This window comes from Mesocricetus auratus, unplaced genomic scaffold (assembly GCF_017639785.1).
Source record: "Mesocricetus auratus isolate SY011 unplaced genomic scaffold, BCM_Maur_2.0 Super-Scaffold_100018, whole genome shotgun sequence".
NCBI lineage: Eukaryota > Metazoa > Chordata > Mammalia > Rodentia > Cricetidae > Mesocricetus > Mesocricetus auratus.
The window spans coordinates 6,302,627-6,328,914 of record NW_024429199.1 but is presented as its reverse complement, the minus strand read 5'-3'; the positions used below and the strand labels follow the sequence as shown (position 1 = coordinate 6,328,914).

Sequence of the window (26,288 nt, the reverse complement as noted above, 5' to 3'; positions counted from 1 at the left end):
AAGGAAAGATTAATATTCCTTAGGCTTGTATGTTCACTTAGTAACTAGAGAGCACTGGTCCTTTCTCATCTAGTTCCACTGAGAACATCTAGATGTGCAGTCCGGATTAGGCACATTTCGTAGCCAGCATCTAATGTGTTCCCTGGTGTAGGAGGAAGTCTGATGCCGCCATTCAACATGTGACTTATTAGAGGCGCATACAGATGAGGTAATAAAAGGGCGGTTTACCACACCGCTAACCACACCCACTTTAGGCAGGACTAAAGACGTATACGGCTGGACGTAAAGACGTATACGTACGTAGGCGGAACTACGTCACTAGCCAGGCCCACTTTTGGGCATGGCTAGGGGCGTTACGGGGGAAGGCATAAAAGACAGCGCACAGGAAGTCTCGCTCTCTTTTCCTGGAGTTCGGCTTCCGGTCCGGCCGCTAGCTGAGAACTAGATCCTCTGGGTTTGGTATCTTGTGAGTAATTTTCTATATTAAATACTTAGCCTTATTTTCAGTAATTGTGTGTCGAGTATAGTTACAGCGTCCGTTGAAGCCAACACCCTGGCACAATGCTTCACTTTGACGGAATGCTCCAAAGAAGCACTGATTGGTGAGGCCCCCCTGAGCCATGTAGACCATTAGTTGAGCTTGGGTTGGTTTCTTTAATTCTTTCACCTTCAGTTAGCCTATATTGTGAGCTTGTTGGGAGGTTCCCATGAGGTAAACTGTCTATAAATCACTAAAAGTTATGGAAACACAAACTATAATAAATACTCCTGAAAGATGTGCCAGTAGAAGGGACTGATCTTAAATTCCTAATGACTTGGTCCATTAAAATACAAGGGTTTGGAAACTATACTTGGTACTTCTCCTGTATCTATAAGGGTAGGGATATTTGAGAAGCATCTCAAGGTTGGAAATAGTGATAACCATTCTTGATTGCATAGGGATGGGAGCTCAGTCCAGTCATGTTGTTTACAGTGTATAGTCTTCATTAGGAGCCCTCTCCCCAAGCAAGCATGGAAGGGATCTGCAGATACTTCCAGCAGGCTTCCCAAGAGGAATTTGTTTTCCTTCTTTTGCCTTCTGCTCTTGTACCGCTTCTCAGACTTGGTCTGGATTCTTTTAGTGTCTCCTAATTATATTCATAGCCTTGGCTTTCAGGCCTAGGCATCTTTTAAGGCTAATTTATGGGCTATTTTGAAAGAAATTTCCTAGCATTTTATAGGGACTTTATTTACTTTAATGAGACCTCATCGATGTATTCATTATAAAGAGCCTCATTGATTTGCTTTCCTGCTCTGGGCACTCGCCTTCTTTGCCCCCTCTGCAGGAAATTACATTGTAGGCAGAGGCCTCATGCAGAGAAAAGATGTCTCCTTATTCAGTGGAAGCAATTTCTGTCTTGTGTGTTGCTTCAACTGTCATAACATTCTCAAGCATGAGCTTCACTCTCTTGATTAATATTTATAGCCTCCACTTTAAGCACCTGTAATGTCAGTGGCTGTGGGGTGAGGAGTGTTGTACAGGGCAGACAGATGAGTGGATGCAGTCTGCTCACACACAGAGGCCAGGGCTATGCAGTGCTCCAGCCTTAAAGACGCTGCACTCTGTTGTAGGCCAGGACAACCATTGCAGAAGATCGTGAATCAGGGTCGATATGCTGCTGGACTGTCTTGTGAATTTTGATGGGTCCTTGAGATTGAGACTTTTTATTTCCTTCCTGTATCATGGACCCTCTGGGGGGTTGTTGACCAGGGCTTGTCACAAACAGGACAAATGACAAATTTATGCAGCTGCCCGTCAAGACATTCTTGTGTTCCTATAGGGCTTGACAGGGTAGCTCCCCTCGGAAAGTGGAGATTTCTAGGAGCAGGTGAGTTACAGTTCCAGGAAGGCAATGTTCATGACTCAGTTGCCAACCCCACACCTCCCAGCCCCGCCCAAGTCTTGAATGATAAAGCACTGTCACACACCTCTGCTAAATTGGGAAACAAGGAGTGACTGGGCAGAATGGAATAACAAAGCCAGTAAAAGGTCTGACCATGTGAATGGAGAGCATCCACAAACACTTCCCTGTTCTTCTCTCAAGGTACAAGATGACTTTTAGGACCACCTTGTACTTGGTGTCCATTTTCATAGCTAATTAATTTATTCAGCTAAGGTGACTTACACCGTTAAAATGTATCTTAGAGACCTGTAGGTACACTATTTAAGACACTGTAGAACACTGTCTAAACTTTATTAACTAGGGCAAATGCTGCCCTTTTCAAGGTAATTTTACTCTGATTCTAGCAGATGCCATGAAAATTTGTCTTCATGGTGTCCCTACTGTCTAGAGTTTATAGAACGTGTCTTCTGCTAACACATAATAATGTGAGCATATGTGGATATTTTATTCCCTTTTCTACAGGTCTTATCTTTGCATTCTTACACTTCTAGGATAGATTCTTATACTTCCTAGTCGGTGGCACATAATAGAAGATACATTCAAAAATCAACAACCAAACCAGGAGTCATGCCATCTGTAACCATACCATGTGCTGGGTGGCAGCATACATGGTAGTGCTCTGAGAATAAAGAGAAGATGAATTGGTGGGCAAGGGAAGGAACATGGAAACAGGCAGGGCGCTCCAGGTAGAGAAAGAAGGCTGCGGGTATTCTAGGAGAGAAAAGTGTTAGCAACTGGTATACCCAAGAAGGTAAAAGATGCCTTCGGAGAGTTAGCATGATGTGGTCACACAGCAAATAGCAACTGGATGAGACTGGAAATTAGAAACTAAGGTCATTTTGCTCCGTGGAAAGCAAGATTAGCTGCCCCAAAGTTTTGAACAATTGAGTGTCATGATTAAACAGACATTTCAGGAAGATTTCTCAGGTAAGGTTATCCAATGTACTGAGACTGCCCAGAGGCCTCCTCCTTGTGGATCAAGATGAAATTTCTCAGCAATTCCTGCCACCATGTGCTCTGCTATCATGGACTCAAACCCTCTGGAACTGTAAGACCAATCACACACTTTCTGTTATAAGTAGTCTCAGTCATGGTGTTTTTGTCACAGCAACAAGAAAGTATCTAATATTCCAACACATATAATGTTGAGAGAAGTTCTCACCCTCTCTGCCTGACATGTAGCAGGGTTTCAACTTAGAGGAAACATGAAACAAGCATCAGAAGATACACACATGTAGACAAGTTTCTAGCCCATTTACCAGAACTGGGAGGCCATCTTCCTACTGCTAGTGTCAAGGCTCTTCACTTCCAGTATCATATTTCCTACAGGGAGCTGAAGAAAAACAAGATACAGATATATTTGTCATGAATTCTCATAATTTTATGCTGCTTGGGCATCACATCCTGACTATAACTTGGACCTTCTCCCTTGAGGCGGTTTCCAGTTATCTTCTTCTCCCCAGGTCCTCAAGGTATCCTGGGGGCAGCGCCATTCACTGCGAAATGGAAGACAGAAGAAGAAGCAGAGTTTGAGGGTCCAGGCCCCGGAGAGAGGAAGGCATGGCTTGTGGGAGCATGTGGTGACTCTGCACTGTAGAGGCAACCAGGAGGAAGCCAGGTGTCACCTGTGCGGATGAACTGGGAAGACACTTCTGTGAAGGATTAGAAGACAAGTAAAATATTTTACCTAGTAGCCTCAGTCTTCCCTCCCCTAGAAGTAGATTAGTAAGTTACCAAATTATAATTGATATTTTCATCTCCCGATAGATGCTGCCTCAGTTTGTTGGTATTTTATACGTGCTGATTCTTTGTATTCCTCGCCCCCCCCCCCTTAAAGTTCTAGGGAATCTGCTTCTCTAAGTCAGGCAAAGATAACTAGATAGATACAACTGATCCTGATGTGGCCAGAGTGCACACTATGTCGCGTGCGTCTTTCTCCTTGTTTCTCTGGGTTTCACTGCTCATGAGCACAGCATCCAGGAGTGACTGCTGAGCCCTGGGAAAAAGGGACTTTCGGGTTCAACTTGTGAAGCTTTTCAATCGGCTTCTCCCCTCCTAGCCTGGGAGAGCTCAATGCATCTATCCAAGTACCGGGGTGGAGAGGGAGTTGGCTTCCCAGCGCTGGCGGTTCTCAGGGAGCTGGACCGGTGCCTGGTTGCTCCTGGGAATTGTGCTGTGGCCAGTGCAGCTGCGCTCTTCCTTAAGCGGTGGCCAAGAAAAGTCCCTTTCTATGAGCTGGTCTTTTAGCCCATAGACACTGAGGCACCAGGATATTGTGGGGGGGGGGGATTCGGATGCTCCCTGCTCCATAAATATGACCTCCTGAGGTTCTCCCTTTTCTTTTTCTTAGGCAGGCCTGCAGTACCCACGGATTACGGAAGACTTTGTAAGAGTTAAGTCTTTTCTCCCTTCAGAGACAACACCCTCACTCCTGAGGAGGTAAAATCAAAGAGATCAGCATAGAAGAATAGAAAATAGGCCGACTTTGTGTCCTTTCAGTGGCTGGAGGAGGTGAGGTGAGGTGGGAGAGGCGGAGTTGGGTTCCCGTAGGAAATCTTCCACCATGCTTTTCGTTTCTCCATGGCTCTGGCCTCCACTTGCAGAAGGAGGCTCTAACTGGAAGAGCACGAAGGCCTCTCCTCACATTGCACTCTGTGGTTTTATTTTTGTTTCCCTTGGTGGCTTGAAAGAGACTATGCAAGCTCCAAATGAATTGCTATCACAAACCATCATCACCCCAGTCCCTAGAGGTTTTTAGCTCACAGATGCTTCTCATCTTTTAAAGGACTTTGGGGGTGGGGAGAATCACGTACAAGTAAATTCCAGAAGATATAACTGATCTTGGTGTGTCTATGAAATCAGGAAGTTGTTTTCCCCAGCCGGGCAAGGTCCGGGTTGGCCTGGACTTAAACTTTGAGCTGGTAACTTCTATTGTTTGTTTATTTTGTGAGACAAGGTCTCACGCAGCCTGGGTAGGACTTGAACTTAAGGTTGATCTGCCTGAGCTTACCCTCAAGAAAGCCAGGGCTTCTTACTGGGAAGACAGGAGCACAGGGTAGAGATAAACCAGTTCAAATTTTTATTTAAATTTTACTTTTGAGGTGTGTGTAAGGATGGGGCATTATTCTGGCCTGCCCCTGTTACCGGGCAGAATGCACTCAGGCGGTAACCTGGTCAGCTCAGGATTCCATGACTACTAATTTGCACATAGGTACAAAGGACCCTTTAAAAAAAAAAGACCCCCCCTCCCACTTAATGCTCTTTTTCCTGCTCTTTCCCGCCATAGACAGTAATTTTCCTGTCTCCCTCTTCTCTTCTGTCCTCTCTCTGTCTCTGTGTCTCTTTACCTCTCTTCTCCCTGCCTCCCTTTCTAATAAAACTTCTCACTTAAGCTCTGTCTGCCTGGCAATCCGCCGCCGGGGGTGGGGTGGGGTGGGGGGGTGGAGTAATGTGTAGTTCAGGTTGGTCTTGAACTCACGACCCTCCTGTCTCTACCTCCAGACTGCTAGGATTACAAGTATAGACTTCCCTCCGACCCTAACATTCACTGGCTCTTGGTTATACTGGTCCATCTCATCCAGCTCCCGACTCTTAGGGGTATACTGCCGATCACTATGTGACGGGGGAGGGGAGTCATGAAGACAATTTAGCAAGGGTTGCCATCTATGTGGTCATGTGTGCTGTTTGGACGGAAATCCCATAATATCTCCAGGCAGTTTAATTCTGTGGTAGGACCAACTTGAATAATTAAACAAAACAAAGACGTGACAACATTGTGCTTATGGTACAACACAGCTGTGATTCCAGGAGCTCAGGGAAGAGGAGGAGTTGGGGGAATCTGTCACAGCAGAAGCATGCTTGTAACAAATGACAATTTAGCAGACACCCTTTAAAGACACACTTTAGAACAGCCGCTACAGTGTATGTCCTGTCAAGAGACCGTGGTCTGGTATTAAAGGAGTGGTTGATCACATATTGGTTATGGGCATCTTATAAACCCAAATTCTGTGCCACAGTGGGCCACCCACAATGCCTTCCTTTGAGCTAAAACTCTGATACCTTTTGAAATAGCAGATGATAATCCAAAGAGTGAGAAAGACTGTGCATTAGATGTAACGGGAGTGGCACATTTGAAAGGATTCCCACCCCCAGCCCCGCCTGTTGCTTCTTATTGGGCAAGGCTTAAAAAGTAACAAGAGTGTGAAGGAGAAACTGATTTTCTGATGCTAGACTCTGGGATTTCTGTTGCAAAAGGATTCTCTTTTCTTTGATCGGGGATGTGATGGCTTTTTGTTCCCCAGCAGCACAGGGTTGCTTTTCAATGGCTTCCTTCCTCCACAGTGGCATTCAGTCCTGAAGAAGCATTTGCATAGCAAGCATGATCTGCTCAGCCAGTGAGAACTGGAGCAGGTTAAACTCTGGAATAATCTCCCTGCCAGCAAAAATGATCACGGGTCTAAACGGCACAGACCTTTGAAGCCCAGGCCTCAGCCACATAAACAGACCCAGATGTGATTCTACAGGGCAGGGCAATTGATGTCATTTACATGCCTTGACCTCTGAGGTCTCCAAGAAGCATTTTTAATTCGCACTTTTGTTCCGTGATTTGACTGCACTTGCAGAATTGGGAGGGGGGTGTGTTGTCACTTTAGGGACAGGGATTGTATCTCCATGAGGGAGGGTTTACTTGGAATGTGTAAGGCCCAGAGTTTGCATCCCAGCGTTTTAAAGAAAACAATAGATTGCCTCACAATTGCACCCCTTCCCTCCCATTTTTAGCATGGACAGTTTACAAAGTAGTTTACATTAATGAACTTCCCAGAGCTGGGGATGTAGGGCTGTTGGAAAGCTGGACCTGGTGACTGCCTGCCCCCTTGACAAAATCTAGAGTCATCTGGGAAGAGATTTTTAGAGAGGAATTGTCTAGATCAGCTTCACTTGAGGGCTTGTGTGTGGGGACGGTGTGGGGGGAGCAGATTGTCTTGTTAGTTGAGGTAGGCAAACCCAGCCTGTTCCAGGCTGTTCTATATCCTAAGCAGTGATGTCCATAGCAGTGTAGGAGAGGGCAAAGCTAGCCCTCTGTGCTCTTGACTGAAGATGTGATGTGACTAGTTGCTTGAGTTCCTGCCTTTGCATCCCAGAAATGATGGGCTGTAACTTCGGATCGAAAGCCAACTGAATCCATTCCTCCCTTACGTTGTGTCTTGTTAGAGTATTTACCACAGCAAGAGAAAGAAAGAACAGTGACACCTGTGTGTAGTAGGCTCCGTTTCCAGTAAGTAGAGGTAAGAGGGTCAAGCTTCAAGGCCATTCTGGAGTTCAAGGCCAACCTGAGCTACATGAGATCCCATCTCCTAATAGAAGAAAGAAAGAAAGAAAAAGAAAGAAAGAGAAAAAAGAAGAAGAAAAGGAAAGGGGGAAATTCATAAACTTCTGAAACATGACAAATATTAACATTACTTTAAGTCTTTTAACGTTTGAGAGTTTGCATGGCTTTTCTGTCTCCTCTCTTGACTCTCTATTCCCCATTTATCTGTTGAAAAAGGTTCCACTGGGAACTTGCCTGTCTTTTTTACCATATGCTTCCTTTACTGTCCAGTGTCCTCAGAGTGGCTTTGTGGCAACTCACAGTTCTTAGAGTCTGTCTCCTGCCTTCCTCCCTAAACATGGGTGACTCTTCAGCACTCAGCCCTCGAGGCCAGTGAATGCAGGCTCCATCTTTCTCTCTGAGTCACTCCGCTGTGGAGTTCTTCTCTCCACTTTCTTCTCCACCCACCCGTTCCTCTAAGCCCTGCCCTGTCCCTGTCCTTCTATCCTGGCAGTAAGGGCTCTGTGTTCTGGAACCCTCTAGTTCACCTCCTGCTCTTACATACCCCAGGCCTGTGTGCTCTTATTTGGTTTCCCTGTCTCAAGTTTCTCAACTTTGGTCACCATAAATTTTGGTCATCATAAAATGCTTTGTTTCTATCAATCATTTCTTTGCTTTCTGGTATGTTCTTAATTTACTTGACTTCAATTTCTGTAATCAGATTTTCCTCATCTTTTTCTTAAACTTTTTTATTGCTTTAATTTTAAATAGCTTGCTTCACAGTTCCCTCTCCCTCCCCTCCTCCTGTCCCCCCCATCCCTCCCAGCCTCCCACCCTATCCCTACTTCCTTCCACATAGGGGATATCCAGAGTCTGTCATTTCACTCAGGGCAGGGTCCAGGCCCTCCCCTAAGAGTCCAGGCTGAGAGAGCATCCCTCTTTGTGTTATGGACACACAAAGTCTGTTTGTATGCCAGGGATAAACACTGATCCACTGCCCAGGGCCCCATAGGTTGCCCAGGCCTTCTCACTGACACTCACACTCAGGGGGTCTGGACCAGTCCCATGCTGGCCTCCCAGCTGTTGGTCTGGGGTCCAAGAGCTCCCCCTTGTTCAGATCAGCTGTGTCTGCTGGTTTTGCCAGCCCATTCTTTGCCAATTTGCTCATCGCTCCTCTCTCTCTGTCACTGGGCTCCATGGGTTCAGTTCAGTGTTTAACTGTGGGTGTTTGCCTCTGCTTCCATCGGTCACTGGATGAAGGTTCTAGGATGGCATATAGGGTAGATGCCAAGTTCGTTATCAGGAATGGGCATTTAAGGTTGTCTCTCCACTATTGATTAGCTTGCCAGTTCGTGTCATCCCTTTAGATTGCTAGAGGTCTCACTGGTGCCAGATCTCTCTTCTAACCTATGACTCCCTCTATTATGGTATTTCTCATCCTGTTATCCCCCTATCCTACCCCCCCCCCCACTCAACCTTCCTGTTCCCCCATGATCTACTCTCTCTTCCTCTTCTCCCTCTCTTTTCTTCCCAGCTCCCATCCCCCCCCACCTCTTTCCTCATCTGTACTTTGCTTCGCTTTTTAGTTATCCATAGGTAGTGTTTAGGGTAGAGCTTTCACCAGGTTCTAGAAACCTATGCTGTCTGGGGTTGTGTTTTACAGTGGTTCCCAACTTGGATCTCCCCTTAGGGGGTCAAGCAACCCTTTCACAGGGGTCGAATTTGAGATATTTATATTATGATTTATAACAGTAGCAAAATTACAGTTAAGAAATAGCAATGAAAATAATTTTATGATTGGGGAATCACCACAACATGAGGAACTATATTAAGGGTTAGGAAGTTGAGAACCACTGGTTTAGCGTGTATTCACTGGGGACAGAGTACATAGGTCCATTTCCAGTCTGGATCTATGTTATATGAGCCACTTAGGCTCTTGGAGCCTTGAGCCCTCATGTGTAACTCCAGGAGGATATGGACCTCGCTTGGTAGGCTGTTGTGTGGGTATATGTCATCTGCAACTCGGGGAGTGTACTGGTTTTCCTCGGTTGGCTCTTGTGCTGACAGAGTGAGTGAGTCCTCTCAAAGTGATGAGAGTAGGTCTCAATAAGCTTGGTTCTCTCGACATGTCAGCTCTTGTCACCCTCTCACAGTCAGTGTGTAGCACTGAGGATTTACAGTCCAGGCCCTTATCTCTTTCCTGACACTCTTCATTCCTTTGAGGCCCAGATACAAGCATCTTCACACACAAGTTGCTCAATAAATATCTTCAAAAATAATCTAGACAGTGCTGAGATCGAGCATCAACCCATGGATTTGGAAGTTGACTCAGTTTCCTTAGAACTGGCCTTGGTCCAACCATACAGTGTATAGCTTCTACCAACACCAGGCTCTACCAGAGAGCCCAACACATGCTGGCTAAGTGCTAGGAATATAAAATTGCCAAACATCTCAAAGTCTAAGTTAGAAAGATCTATGGTCCCAGTGAAATAAAAATAAAAGTTATCTTAAAAATACCTTCTTTCTTATTAGTAAAACTATATGTAATCATGCATTGACTAATGGTGGGGACAAGTTCTGAGTGATTTGTCAGATAAATTTCATCTTTGTGTGAACATTATAGAGTGCAGGTACACAAACAGTGATGGCCATGACATCACAGGGGCTATGCTCACAGCAAAGTCATATATGGCCCATTGTTAACTTAATGCTTAAATATATGTAGCGTGGCTAGATACAGAACTGCCCACACAACATACACATGTATAAAGCATAGTATACCCAGAAAGTGTATATAATATGTAATTTCAAATATGCACATACATATACATATATGAAGTTTACAAAATATAATGGGTACAATTCCAACAGTAAAAAATATTCATTTGATATATTTTCAGATTTTTCTGTGCATTATGCACATATTTAAAAAATAATAAAAAGATCATGCATAGTCGATATTTTATGAACTCTATTACTTATGTATGTGTAAGTGTATTGTAAAGTAACTGCCCAATTCTTAACGAATGTCAGACATGTATTAAAAGAGTCACCCACCACTTGTTCATCCATTTCATGCATACTCAGCACAAGGCACTACCTTCTTACATGCATGGTTTCTGATTTGAAATACTATAATTTAAAATGCAGCTTCCAAGAGTCTATACTATAGCAAAACACATTACCACCTTGGAAAATCTACTGGCTAGCTTAGCTTTACTCTTATTGCTTTGATTTTTGATTCCTGATAAGTGTTTCTCCTTTCATGAACTTGGAACTTGAATTCCCACTGACCTTTAGGCTGGACTGGGGCCTTGACCACAGAGTGTGAGCCTAATACACCTCAGTACATGTGGTTTTCATGTGATCAAAGCTTTGTTCTGGGTCAGGGCTTGGCTAGTAGTACATTTATATGTATCCCCTCTTTCCCTTCAAGAAGTTCCAGGTGTTGGGCCAGAATGACTCAACTTGTAAAAGTAATTGCCATACAGGCCTGATAACCTATCTCCTTCCTGGATCCCTTGGTAGAAACAGAATTGAATCCCATAAGTTGTCCTCTGACCTACACACACATACACACACACACACACACACACACACACACACACACACACAGAACACATGCACATACACACATCTCATTGACACACACAGTAATAATAAGTAAAATAGAATGAAGAATTTCCGGCTGTAGTGACACCTGCTTGAAAAGTTGAAGTAGGAGGACATATGACATTTTGAAGACATACTGGGATATGGAACAAGATTCAGTCCTTAGTAACAAACTTTCCATTTAAGGTAAGAAGCATGTGAGCAAAATGGGTGAGAGAAAAGGACACAGCAATTGACAGAGACATGACAATGATATAAGCACCCCTAACAGTGCATTTAAGATGATGGGAGAGGTATCGAAAATAATAAATCTGATTAAATCTCACAGTGGTGGCTCCACACCTCCCTCAGCACATTGTGGCCCAGGAGGAACCTACTGTGTGCGGTGAACCAGGAGATCACACAGGAGAACCTACACTGGGCAGCAAACTAGGAAACTGAAAATAAACTGTCTCTATACTGTCTTCCCCTTGGCATATATTTACACACCACCTTCCTATTGCCATAGAAACGGGCAAACAAGGGCAAAAGGGAACACGAATTTCAGTTTGGGGATTGTGCTGTGCTATACAAAAGGAATTTATAATGAAAGGATCTTTTTAGAAAGACTGAAGCAGGATTTTGACTTCGTTTTGTGAAGCACAACGGCAAGCAACTGGTTAATGAAGTTTCACAGTGTTAAGTCTGTGTTACTGAGACAAAGCACCTGAAGCAATCAGCTTTATAAAGAAGGAAGGTCTGTTGTAGCTCACAGTTTAAGGTTTTAGCCCATGGTCATTTGGCCCTGTGGCCTCGGGCCTGTGCTCAGATGGTGTAGCTATCACTGTGGGACAGCATAGCAGAGAGGCACTGTTCACACCTAGGCAACCAGGAAGCAAATACAAGGAGCTAGGAAGGGGCATGCTCCCGCCTTCCACTTGGTCCCACGTCCTGAAGGTCTGACCAATCCCTGTGCAGGCTGGAGACACCCTCAGCCTTAGGGTGTGAGATGGAAACCTCAGCAGAGTACAAGGAATGGGATTGAGGTTGACCTGCTTGTAATCATTGTCTAAACCTCCCATTTATTGATGTTTGGCTGAGTTCTGAATCTAGAGTAAAGGGAGTATCAGGAAGGGAATAAATAATGTCAGTGTCTTATTGTGGCTCTAGGGTGACTGGCTGTGTCTGGAGGAGTAAATAACTAGTTTATGAATTGACAAAAGTAGCCAAGGCTACAGAAAGGAGCATCTATGGAAACCCTGTACTAAGTGATACCTTTAAATGAAAACTTACAGCACAGATGCCAGTTGGTGTCCAAGTAGACTCTTCATAATGGCATATAACGTCCTTTCTCAGTGCAATGACTAATATCACATTTGAGCCAGAGAAGTCCCATTATCTCTTTTTTGAAGGCTCCATGCAGGAGCTTTTAGCAAAGTGAATTGTCACTGTTAGTTCTCCAGTCATGTCTTTGCAGACACTGGTGGGAAAAGTACATTTTTGTGACACTAAATGTTATTTGTGTAGAATTTGTCTTCTAAATGAGTCCTGTTGTGAGAGACCCACAGTCTGAGGGGACAGTGATGATTCAGCTAGTCAGTTTCATTTTTCTCTCTCCCTGTAAATATGGCCATGGCTTATGTAACACCAGCAGAATAGACTATTTCTGGGCAGTTTACTTTACAAATGATATTAATTTTCCAAAACACTTTTCCTATCTTGAAGGTCCTTGGCATCAAGGCTTGTCTCTCTCTTTCTTTCATCCCAGTTTGATAACACTTGTAATGGAGATTATTTTATTGACTTGAATATCTCTTTTATATCTTCGGATAAAAGGCAGGAGTACAAAGCAGTGTTCTTGGAGAAAGAGTACATGTTTGTCATTGTTCGAGATGATAGACGCTCTCAGGCTTCTGGTTTGGGAGTAAGTAGATAACAGGAATGCTAAAACTAGGACAAAAGACAACAATAATAGCAAAACCTCTGACTCCATGTAAGTAGAAGAGCTTTGAGATGTAATTTAACTGTTTTCCAAACTCAAGCAAATTATTATATTTTCATAACGAGAGCATTGTGCACATCTTTAGTTTAAATTTTTGGAAAAAAATAAAACTGCTAAGTACTTGTAAGCACAGCAAGGAAATGGAACCGGCCTAGCTGTCCATCAGTAGAGGAATGGATAATGAAAATGTGGTATGTATATATAGTGAAATTTTATTCAGCTGTAAAGAAAAATGAGGTTATGAATTTTGCAGGAAAATGGACAGATCTGAAAAGCATTACTCAAATGAAGTGACCAAAACTCAGAAAGACAAATATCACATGTTTTCTGCCATATGTAAATCCTAGTTTACAATGTCCACATATGTGTATACATGGGGTGAATGTGGGTATGAGTTACCAAACTAGGAGACCATGAGAGACGAAACAGAGGTGTCAGAGACAATAAGACACACGTAACAGACACATGGCAAGGAGGCTGCAGGAATTAAAAGAGGGTGCAGGGAATAGGGAGAAGGGCAGAAGAGTCAGCAACAATGAATTTTGTTTGAAAATGTCATAATGAAACCTAATAATTTGCATGGTAATTAAAGTAAATTGGTTCTCCTTCTATTTATACTCTCGGACAGCTCCACCTATCCCTGCTCCTGCCTCGATATTGGATGTACTTGCCCAGCTTAAAATATAAAATTGTTACTCTAGTTAGTAAACTGCCTCAGCTCTGCATATTTCTCACTTCCATACAAGTAGAAATAACAAATTTTATTTTTCCTTATTTATTGTCTGAGTTAATTCATGGGTAAAGTTCATCCATGTTGACACATGCTGTCATTTCTCATTTCCACTCCTGTAAGACATTCTACTGTGAAAGTACACTGCAGCTTGTCCATTCTCTTGTGACAGAAAATGCTATTTCTTTCTTTCTTTCTTTCTTTCTTTCTTTCTTTCTTGTGTGTGTGTGTGTGTGTGTGTGTGTGTGTGTGTGTGTGTGTGTGTGTGTGTGTGTGTGTGATGATGTAGGTATGTGTATCACGGTGCTCTCGTGAAGGTCAGTGGACAACTTTGTGGAGTTGGTTCTCTCCTTCCATTTTTTCCTCAGTTCCTAGGATTGATCTTAGGTCACCAAACCCTGAAACTTGTAGATCGATCTTCGTTTTTGCAGTATAAACATTGCTGCAATCCTGAGTGTCTGGGGAACTGCAGCTTCCCTTGATAGTCTCACTTTTTTTTTTCTTTCAAAAAGTTTAAGGTGCCCGGTGTTGTGGCACACAAATTGAATCCTAGCACAGGAGGCAGAGGGAGGAGGGCCTCTGTGAGGCCAACCATGTCTACAAAGTGACTTCCAGGACTGTTACACAGAGAAACCCTGTCTTGAAAAACCTGCCATGTCTTATACTGGAAGGTTGGAGGACAGCATACAGGAGTTGTCTCTCTCTTTCTACCATGAGCATACAGGAGTTGTCTCTCTCTCTCTTTCTACCATGAGCATACAGGAGTTGTCTCTCTCTCTTTCTACCATGAGCATACAGGAGTTGTCTCTCTCTCTTTCTACCATGAGCATACAGGAGTTGTCTCTCTCTCTCTTTCTACCATGAGCATACAGGAGTTGTCTCTCTCTTTCTACCATGAGCATACAGGAGTTGTCTCTCTCTCTTTCTACCATGAGCATACAGGAGTTGTCTCTCTCTTTCTACCATGAGCATACAGGAGTTGTCTCTCTCTTTCTACCATGAGCATACAGGAGTTGTCTCTCTCTCTCTTTCTACCATGAGCATACAGGAGTTGTCTCTCTCTTTCTACCATGAGCATACAGGAGTTGTCTCTCTCTTTCTACCATGAGCATACAGGAGTTGTCTCTCTCTTTCTACCATGAGCATACAGGAGTTGTCTCTCTCTCTTTCTACCATGAGCATACAGGAGTTGTCTCTCTCTCTTTCTACCATGAGCATACAGGAGTTGTCTCTCTCTTTCTACCATGAGCATACAGGAGTTGTCTCTCTCTTTCTACCATGAGCATACAGGAGTTGTCTCTCTCTCTTTCTACCATGAGCATACAGGAGTTGTCTCTCTCTTTCTACCATGAGCATACAGGAGTTGTCTCTCTCTTTCTACCATGAGCATACAGGAGTTGTCTCTCTCTTTCTACCATGAGCATACAGGAGTTGTCTCTCTCTCTCTTTCTACCATGAGCATACAGGAGTTGTCTCTCTCTTTCTACCATGAGCATACAGGAGTTGTCTCTCTCTTTCTACCATGAGCATACAGGAGTTGTCTCTCTCTCTCTCTTTCTACCATGAGCATACAGGAGTTGTCTCTCTCTCTCTTTCTACCATGAGCATACAGGAGTTGTCTCTCTCTCTTTCTACCATGAGCATACAGGAGTTGTCTCTCTCTTTCTACCATGAGCATACAGGAGTTGTCTCTCTCTCTCTTTCTACCATGAGCATACAGGAGTTGTCTCTCTCTTTCTACCATGAGCATACAGGAGTTGTCTCTCTCTCTCTTTCTACCATGAGCATACAGGAGTTGTCTCTCTCTCTCTCTTTCTACCATGAGCATACAGGAGTTGTCTCTCTCTTTCTACCATGAGCATACAGGAGTTGTCTCTCTCTTTCTACCATGAGCATACAGGAGTTGTCTCTCTCTCTCTTTCTACCATGAGCATACAGGAGTTGTCTCTCTCTTTCTACCATGAGCATACAGGAGTTGTCTCTCTCTCTTTCTACCATGAGCATACAGGAGTTGTCTCTCTCTTTCTACCATGAGGCTCCTGGGGGAGGAAACTTGGGTGATCAGCTTGATGGGACAAACACCATTACCTACTAAGCCATCTTACCGTCTGTTCCCAGCTTCATCTTTTAAAAGAAACCGAGGTCAATTTTTTTTACATTAGATTGAAGAGTCCCAGGCTAGCTTCAAACTCACTATGTAGCCATGAATGACTTTGAACTCCTGATTCTCTTGCCTCAATCTTTCAAATGCTAGGATCACTGGCATATGCCATCATACCTAATTTAGATTAGTCTTTTTAAACTCTGACTTTATCTGTTTGTGGTGCACATCTCTAATATCTGCATTTGAAAAACTGAGGAAGGAGGATCATGAGTTTAGACCAGCCTGGGTTACACAGAAGGTTCCTATCTCACAGCCCCCTCAACAGTAAAAAATTTCAACATTAATTTTTATCAAGTAAATGCATACACATAATTTTGAGTCACAGAATATTGCAAGAACAGTGTCTTACAACTTTCTCCATCTTTTTTTATGATTTAAGGCAAATGTTTTTCAAATCTTTATTTTTAATAATACTCTTATAGTTCTGGTATTATGTCTCTATTGCAATTTTTCTCATTTACTTTTTATTTTCTATTCCTCTCATGTCTTACAAAATAATTTAGCACTTTCAAGATGTCCTTAAACATCCTCTTTCCTCCCAGACAGCTCTGTTTGTTTGTCAGCATCAACGTTACATGCTGTAAGTAGGCTCTGGGGGAGTGTGGAAGGCACCAGGGTTTCATTTCCCTCCTTAGCCAAGCTCTCCTGCTGTGTTTTGCTGAGTTTTGGTGTAGCCATCATTGGTGGAGCCCCAGCCTTTCCAGATGACCACATAATTTGGTTTAATATGGCCAATAAGATAGCATGCATTTCTCTTTGTTTCTGAGGCATTGTTCTGTCTTTCTGCCACTGCTGTGTTCATTGGTTGTAAACTTCAGAGCAGGGCCTACCCCTTCAGTGATTTCTGAGTGATTGCAACAAACAGCAATCACCCATCTTTTCTATTTTGTTTTGTTTTGTTTGTCCGTGAGACAGGCTGTCACTGTGTAGCCCAGGTTGGTCCAAACTGGCAATTCTCTTGCTTTAATCTCCCTAGTGCTGGGATTATACATGCCTGGCTGTTTTCTATGTAGTGTGGACTTTACACAGTTGTTTGTGTTGCCCCCTCCCTCCCTCCTGCTCTCCCTCCCTTCTATAGTTTTCTTTTTTTTTTTGATTTTACGAGACACGGTTTCTCTGTATTGTTTTGGAGGCTGTCGGTCCAGCCTGGCCTCATCTATAGTTCTTTTTTTACATTGTACTTGTTCTTGGGCTATCCACATTTCCCCCCATGTGCTTACACATTTTGATCTTGTTATATGCTTAGAAGAGATGTCCATGGCTCCTTGGCTGTTTGCTCTCATGAGTGACGTATTAAGAATGGATTAAACTCTTCGGGACACGAGTTTCATCATTTGCATTTTCACTGTGAGATTCTGCAGATCCTCCACAACAGGTTTGATGAAGACCATGTCTCTCTATTACTACCACGCTGAGAGGGAATTTAAAAATAGAAAGCCAGGAATGGAGTTCATATTTCAACTGATGCTTTCCTGGGACCCACCGAAATCACCAGAAACTGTTCAACTTTTGTTAATGTGTCTACCTGGTGGCAGGAATTTCTGATAGGAATGTGTTTTTAGGCCAGGGAGATGTTAATATTTCCAATTTTTTTCAGAAGGGGTTAGAGTTGTTCTCTCATTGCTTTGGGTCATGGAGAAGTTACAATTTTCTTTTTTCCAACAAAGTCTTGACCTTGAAATACTGACATATTACAAGAACTCAACTAAGTTTGGAGTGACATACCTTGGCCCTTGATATAATGTTTGTTTTGTAAACAGTCTATGAAATTATAAGCATCATGGCTGCCATATTTTCAGAGTAAGATGTGGGATTTACAGAATATTTTTGATGAACACCCCATCTGTGGTTTCTGTGCTTTTCTGCCACAGCAACTCTTCTTCCTGTCTTTTATCCCCATATGGCAGTCAAAAGTCCCAGGCTTTTTCCTTCCGTGTACATTGTTTAAGAAGAGGGGCAGTTAGAGGTTTGCTGTGGTCATTACCACTGGGTATGGAGAGGGTATTCATAGTGCCTGCAAGCCTAAGGATGTGTATCCAGGACTCTTCCTTACACATCAAGGTAAGAACTTTCACAAGACCATCTCAGAAATGATTGGAAAAGAGAAAAAGCAGAAGCAGCTTAATAGACTGCCTAACAGAGCCCTAATGGGAGAGATCAGGACTGATATCAAGCAGGAGGTGTCAGGAGCAGCTTGGTCTTTCACTAGATCATCCTGGCCTTGGCTTCTAGTTTGTAGAAGTTCTCTAGATCATTGTGTGGCATTTTGAGGCTCTATCACTCTTTTGTACTTAAAGTGATGTGGTGGTTTGAATAGGAATGGCCCTAAAAAGGCTCATATATTTGAATGTTTAGGCATCAGAGAGTAGCACTATTTCAGAAGGATTAGGAGGTGTGGCCTTGTTGGAGGAAGTGTGTCACTAGGGGTGGGCTTCGAGATTTCCAAAATCTAACCCAGGTTCAGTCTCTCTCTTCCTGTTGCCTGCAGATCTATATGTAAAACTCTCAATTACACCTCCAACACAATGTCTGCCTATGTGTTGCCATGGTCCCTTCCTGCCACGACGATAATGGACTAAAAACCTCTGACCCTGTAAGCAAGCCTCAATTAAATGCTTTCTTTTATAAGAGTTGCCATGGTTATGGTACCTCTTCACAGCAATAGAACAGTGACTAAGCAAGACAAGTAATAATTCTAAATAATCTTCAGTAAATGAACCCATGAATTTTACTCCTCAATTGTGAATTTCATCCACCAAATTGAAAGCAGTCTTGCTGTATTTCATAACTTCTTTTTATATGAATACTCCTTTGTTTTTGTTAATGCTGCTATTGAAGTTTTTTTGAGACAGGGTCCCACTATGTAGCTCAGACTGTCCTTAAAGAGATATCTTGACAAATGTCTTCCTGCTTCAGCCTTTTGAGTGTTGACATGACAAGTGTATGTCACCATGCTGTGCCTGCTTTGTTTTTAAGTATATGAAAGAGAAGGTGTCTTAGTTTGGGTTACTTTGCTTAGATGAAGCACCATGGCCAAAAGCAACCTGGGGAGGAAAGGGTTTATTTGGTTTACATACCGTGAATCACAGTCCCTTGAGAGAAGCCAAGGCAGGAGGTCAAACTGGGAAAGAAGCTGGAGGCAAGAGCTGATGCAGAGGAAGTGAAGGTGTGTGCTCACTGGCTTGCACAACCTTCTCTCTTATTGAACCCAGAACCACCAGCCCAGGCCGGCACCTACTCCAATGGGCTGGGCTTTTCTACATCAACCACAAATTTAAAAAATGCTTTGCAATCTTGCCTAAAGCCTGACCTAATGGAGGCATGTTCTCAACTGAGGTTCCCTTCTCTTAGATGACCCCCTAAAGATGCCAATGTTCTAAATCCTCAAACCTGTGACTGTGTTATCTTCCAAGGCAGAGGGATTGCACAGACACAGCTTAGTTAAGGATACAGAGGAGAGGTTACCCTAATCTAACCTCAGGGATGTTAAAAAGCTGGTTATTTCCTGCAACATCATTTCACACATAGAATTCAGCAGACATTGGGTCTGGGTGAGTCTACTGTGATCTAATGAGGCCTCTCCCTCTTTAAATTATTATTATTTTTTATTTATGTGTATATGTGTGTGTGTGTTTCTGGGTTTATGGGCACCATGTATGTGTGTGTGTGTGGAGGCCAGAAGAGGTCATTGGATCCTCGGGAGTTGCAGTTACAATGTGTTGTGAGTCACCAGGTGTAGGTGTTGAGAACTGAACCTGGGTTCTCTGTAAGAGCTGTACTTACTCTTAACCACTGAGCCATGTCTCCAGCCCTCTGTCAGCCTCTTCCTACAAGAGAAGAAACGTTGATCCTTTGAGATTAAATCTGACTTTTCCCACAGTTACTCAGCTAGTTACCTATGTCACTGGATATAATTAACAATTTCCTGCTCTGAGGTGAGAAAGAAAGGTCCCACTGAAAGCATCAGGATGTGAAAGTGAAAGTATTTAATGATGGGGCCTTTCTGAGTGAATACAACATCCAGATGTGCCTTGCAGTGTTCAACTCTTTCTCTTCAGAAGAACAACGGTGGCTATCTTATACCCTGAAGCTAGCTCTCCAACATGGCATCCCATCTCCATTACTTCCAAGCTGGTCACCTTGGGGAGTTAACTGCTCCAGCTTTCACTTCCTGTCTCCACAATGGAGATGATAATCACATTTAGCTCAGAGCTGGGTAGAGAGGTTTAAATGTTTAAATAACTATAAAGCTCACACAAGAGGGCCAGGACCGTATTCAATATTAAATAATAACTAATCAATATAACTAGCCATAGACATATAATAAAGGCAGATTATCTGTGTTAAACAGACATACAGTGTTTCACTGCTTAGTATGACTAGCATTTGCTGCTACTGTGATCCTTAGCCACCTCCTAGACAAAGTCACAATCACTTAATTCTAATTCAGGACCCACATGCCTGCAGACTGAAAATCGTCCTAGTCTTTAATGTCAGCAGACATTCTGTGGGTCATTAGCACATGACAGTCAGGAGTACCCTTGACGATTGAAGTCACATTAATAGCCCAGAAGAGCACAATGGTGGGTTCTATGCTGCTCTTTTTGCAAGTTACATTGTTTCCAGGACAACACTGCTTGGGGGTGCTGTCTCTTGGGGGTGCTGTCTCGGTTTCTCAAGTAAGGCTGAGCTTGGGCGCCCCACAGTCTTGCTGAGCTAGCAAACTCTGGAGCAGAAGTGTGGGGCTTATATGTGTCTGTGAGAATGGAGCAATTCAAAGTCAACATGAGCCGGGGAAGAAACAGGAAGTGAGAATGTAGAACAGAAAGACAAAGGTAGATAGAGGAAGGAAAAAGAGGAAGGAGGAAAGAAAGAAATTTGACAGGAGAGGAAAGATAAATGGGAACCCAAATGGAGAAGATGCCTTTTGGATGAAGGCAAGGGATGTGGGCAGAGTTTTATGTGTGGTGTCTCTCAGGCCTAAGCGAAGACCCTCCTGCTTGACCCAGCTTCAGAGTCACTGGGACCCTCACTGAACAGCTCCCTGCCTCCCATTCCCAAAGACGCTTGATCCAAATGGGCTGAGCAGAACCAATATTTTCCTTCCTACCAAGCACATTGATGCTGGTAGTCTGAAAGCACTTGAGCTAAACTATATCCACACAAAAGAAACTGCTCTTAGATTCCTTTCATTGGGCCACATTTTACATATAATAACTTGCCCAGACAGTACTATGGCTGCTTCCTGGCATAGGCCGTCCTCTACTCCGTCATATAAACATTTATCTATGCCTATATGCAGTCCCTGGCAAGGATACTAGGAGGCTGCTTTGAATAAGGTTCTAATGACTTGATATTATTTCCCACCAGAGCTATATAATAAACTCCAGTCAGGTTTTTTTTTTGCATTTTTTTAAAAAAAATGTTTTTCTATAACTTGGAATTGAGTACCAAATAAATAGAAAGCATCCACATCACTTTGATCACATCTGGTCTCATTTAAGCTGCAGCTTATTTGTTATTTATTATTATTATTATTTGTGGTGTGAGAGATGGAGCCCAGGACCTGTGCGTGTTGGGCAAGCACTCTCTACCACTGTGCTACATCCTCAGTACAGCGTGCACTTGAAAACCATTTGAGACATACTTCCCTAAGTGGTCCAAGCAAGCCTTGAACTTCCAGCCTTAACCCTATGCTCCCCGGTAGCCGGTGTAACAGACCTGTGCCACCAGGCCACTCCTAGTTATCCCACTACTTTACTGTAAAGGAGGAAATTCTGGTGTGTACAGGACTGCCTCCCTGAATCAGCAATTTGTTGGACTTACGGTGCTAGGTGATCTCTGATGTCGGACAAGGAAGCCACTGAGGTTTAAAGCCTTTGACAGGGCTTTTTAAGCTTCAGTGTGCACCCTGTCGCTGGGGATCTTGTTAAAATACAGACCATCATTCAGTGGGGCAGGTGCGGAGTTTCAAATTCTGTGTCTGTAACAAGCTCCCCCGTGATGCCCATGCTGACAGTCTGCGGATCACGTTTTCAGTAGAAGGTCCTTCCTAGCATGGGAAGTGGGGTCCCAGACCTCAGCAAGTCAGCTCCTTGTCAGACCTGGACTGAAGCTGCAGCTCGGCTGGTACAGGGCTTGCCTAGCCTACACTCTAGACCCAGCACATAAAACCGAGAGTGTGGGGCTCATCTATAAACTTAGCACTTGGGAGGTGTAGGCAGAAAAATCAAATACTAGGTTACCCTTAGTTACACAGAGAGGTCAAGGTTTGCCTAGGCTACACAAGATCCCATCTCAAAACAAACAAACAAACAAAGCTAATAAAATGTGTGTGTGTGTGTGTGTCTATGAGAGAGAGAGACCGAGAGAAAACAGATACAGAGAGGCAGAGGGGGGGGGGCAGTTGAGGGGGAATGGATAAGAACTCTCTACCACCATGTCTAAGTTAGTGGGGGTAGGATGTGACACTATTTCCAATTGCTCAGATGATAAGGAAAGGTGTGGATACATTGTGACAGTGACAAGCCTATGATCCGGTCTTGTGTTGTGTGGATGCTAGCTAGCTGACCTCCCATTGACAATTCCACTGCTAGTGGAGACCATCTCCTCCTCTTCTGTCAGCCATCCCTCCTCAGGCTCCACCTTGCAAGTGGAGACCATCTCCTCCTCTTCTTCAGCCATCCCTCCTCAGGCTCCACCTTGCTTGGCTTCTGACCTCTTGCCCTCACGTCCTCACCTTCCTTCTCTTTCCACTCTATCTCTCGTCTAGGCAAGGCTGACCTCAAACTCACTGGTAGCCGCTCTAGCCAAGGCTAGCCCTGAACCCCTAATGTTCCTTCTCCTCAGCCTCCCAACTTCTGAGGTTATAGGTGTACGTCACACAGTTGGTGGGTAGTCTTCTTGATGCTTTCATCTCTCATTACTGTACGGGAAACCACACTCGTTGCTTCTCAGTTCTCTAACTCAGACTCTCGTCTAGCTCCCTTGCTCCTGCCTCAGAATCGTGTCTTAGTTTAGCTTGTCGTCTTCTCCCTTCCTCACACCCTGGCCTCAGAATGTTTCTAAGGAGTCTTCCCGCCTTAGGGTTAAGTCTCCAGGGCAGCCTTCTGCCTCATCCTCAGTGATCTTTCTGAAGCACAGATGGGATTATGGTATCACCTTGCTTAAAATCCTAGTCACCAGAGAACGCATTCCATGTTCTTGGTGACTATGGCCCTTTGGAATCTAGCCTTAGCATTTTCCCTCAGCATACCTACTTTGGAATCTTATCAGGAAGACTTCAAAACATTCAGTCCCCATAGCAGCTACAAGATTTTGTGCCTCCATACATTTTTTTGTTACTAGCTTTTCCAAGAATTCTCCCCATCCCCCAGTGAACCCACTTGTCCAGGAAATACCTTCCCACCTTCAGGTCCTTCCCTTTGAACAGCCTTGCAGACACCCCAGGAAACAGTGGTCATGCTCTTCCTTCGCACATACATAACAACACTGTCGTGTTTTCCTGCACTTCTTACTGTGCATGTAAAATCCTTGTTGCAGTGTTCTCTGCAACAGATTTTCTTTTTTAGTTTTGAGCTTATTTTCAGATTAAATACCCAAGCAGCCATGGTTGTGGAAACAGAGGCCAACAAAGATTTTAGTTAACTGCATTAATTTCCTGAGGTTACTGGGACAAATTGACACATAATTGGTAACTTAAAGCAGTCAAAATTTGTTGACTCACGGTCCTGGGGGTCAGATGTCTGAAACTGAGGTGTTGCCTGGGCCTCAGTCTCTGGAGACGCTAGGATAGCTCCCTACCCCACTTCCTTCCACTGTGGCATTCCCAGCTGCTCCTCAACTTGTAACTGCCCTTTGCCTCTGTCTTCCCATGGTGCTTTTGTCCCCAAATACAATCAAGGAGGATTTCATCTAAAGTTCTCTTGCTCTATTACAACTGCAAAGATCCCCCATTTCCAAGTCAGGCCATGTTCCCACGCTATCATGGCCTGAAACTGGGCATACTTTCCAATGGGTCACCATGTGACCCATCACAATAATTGTGGAGAGATAAAGGTAAGGTCCATAAATAAAAAATAAGGAGCAGAAGCTTGGCACAGAGAACACGCCTGAAATCTTAGCCTTCTGGAAGAAGAGGTAGGAGAATCAAGAGTTCAAGGTATAATGCACTCATGGCCAGTTTGGACTATATGAGAATGCATGTTTAAAATAATGGTAATAATAAGATGTGGAGAGGCAGAAACTTTCTCTTCCTCCTGCTAGATCCCAGTAAGAATTCTTGAAGATCACACTGTCATGTATCATGTCGTCTCTTTGAATCATTTTTCTCCTCTTCATAGACAGTCTTCTCTGAAAACAAAAATAAAAAACAAACAAACAAAAAACCAAAGCCAGACATTTTGGATTACAATTGTAATCCTAGCATTTGGGAAGCTGATGCAGGAGGACTGTGCATTTGAGTCAAGCCTGGGTCTCACACTGAGGCTGTCTTGAGGAGAAGTCGCTATTTGAAGTTTGCTATCTTTGTGTACATGTCAACGGGTCAAGAATCAAGCACTGAGAATATTTTGGTTTAAAATAATACCCAGTCTTCCTCACATTTAAAAGACTGCAAATATGTCCTCTGCTGTTTTTTTTTTTTTTTGAACCAATTCTGTTGTGTGTCTTTATATTAGGCCTGGAGGAGAGGGAACTGTGTGTTTCTCTTCCTTGTCTTCTCCAGTAAAAAGTCCTCTGGGCAAGGGTGAGGGTGGTAGGCGATGCAAGTTCAGCTGCAGCTGGGATAAGCAGCTGTGGAAACTGGGAAAGCAGCCTGGGCACGGGGATGAGGACCAGGTCCAGGTTTCCACACAGCCCCAGCCGCCCAGCCAGGGTTCTGACAGACAGCCCTGGAGGCCAAGCCCCACTCCCAACAGGCTGCTGAAGGGCTAAGACCCTCTCTTGCCAGCTCAGGAGGGTCCAGGGAAAATATAAAAATACAGGATGCAGCATCTATAGAGCACATCCTCTTTTCCTCCCACAGGAGAGTTCAGAGTAGGATTCTGTGATTTGCCAGAACCCCAAACAAAACAGTATAAACAGGGCCACTGTTGATGCAGACAAATGGCCGCAGATGTGGAAAAGTTTCCACGTGAGACCGGCAGCCCAGCACAAACGGCTATCTCGGCAGTTTTGTGATGGCTATTCCAGCACTCTCTCTCTTTCTCCCCACCGCACAGTGAGTCGTTCCTTGAGGCCAGATCCCTTCTTTTAGGTGGCTGCTCTTCCTCTGCGATAGCTTCGCTTTCCCATTGCTCAGTTTCCCCAGATTGGTTCACATGTCATCTCGGGTGACACAGTAAGGTCTACACGGGTTGTGTGGTGCCAGGGAGAGTTGCTGCTGTACAGCTGTGACTGGTGCCAGCACTCCTGCACACAGCCCAGCTAGTGTCCTGTCCCAAGCACACTGATGGGGAGGTGCCTCATACTCGTGCATCCAAAGCCTGGAAGCCTGGAAGCCCGGTTGCCTCACAGCTAAAGCCAGCCCAGGTGTGCTGAGAGTTTTCCAAGGTTTGCCTCATTGTGATTAAGTTTGCTGGAACTGCCGTGAAGGCGAGAAGCCGGAGGGAACCGAGGTCAGTGAAAGCTGAACTGTAAACCTCAAGTGAAACTCAGGGAATCCAAAACCAATTGCAAACTGAGTTTTTTTATGAGACACTTCTGTGCTGAAAACTGATGAGGTCTAGGGTTTTTTTTTTTTTTTGGGTGGGTTTTTTTTTTTCTTCTGTTGAATCTTAGTCTTCCTCTTTTCCGGAGTGGGGGTGGAGGTGGGGGTGGGTGTTTTTCTCTCCCAGACCAATACAGTGTCCCAGCTGCTCAACTGCTTTCCTTAGGGTGCCAGCTGTGAACTCCGCATCACCAAGTGCCGGCATGGTGAGGTCAGTGTTTAAGCCATGCCCAGACAGAGACCTCTGGGCTTTTGAAAAGCACTTTATTAGCATAGGATTTTAACGTAAATTATTACTAACTTGGAACATGGAGTATTAGTATCTAAGGCAGAGTCTAACGTTTGTTACCCCCCACATTTTGAGGGTTTTCAGAAATATTTAAATGAAGATGCAAGTAGTAGAACCGGAGTTAATGTATGGTGTATTTTACAATCAACATTCACGACGCAGAACTTTATCCTATCAGTAAGTCACCTGTTTACAGAGCCAAGCTAGTAGCTTTTAAAGTGATGTGTGTGTTGTAAGTGATCATAGTGTTTAGACAATGGTTAAAGGACATGAAACATAACACAATGTCGTTTCAATGCTTTGTATGCTTTTAGATGACGAAGTATTAAAGAGCCAGTGACAGCGGCTGGAGACATGGCTGGCTGCTTCAGAGCACTGGCTGCTCTTGCAGAGGACCCGGGTTCAGTTCCCAGCACCCACATGGTGGCCGTTCTGGACAACAGTCTGTAACTCCTGATCCAGGGGACCCCCCACCCTCTTCTGGCCTCCAAGGACACCAGGCATGAAAGTGGTACACAGACATACATGTACACAAACATTCAAACCCATAAA

The 26,288-nt window shown here is 44.0% G+C and overlaps 1 long non-coding RNA gene across 1 annotated transcript; it reads left to right on the top strand.

Annotated features, from left to right (window-relative positions):
- Positions 1 to 419: 419 nt before the first annotated feature.
- Positions 420 to 26,175, top strand: LOC110341467. Its single transcript, XR_002383421.2, has 4 exons — positions 420 to 466; positions 3,407 to 3,616; positions 4,294 to 4,382; positions 26,051 to 26,175. It is a non-coding gene; the product is annotated as an uncharacterized LOC110341467 (long non-coding RNA).
- Positions 26,176 to 26,288: the final 113 nt, after the last annotated feature.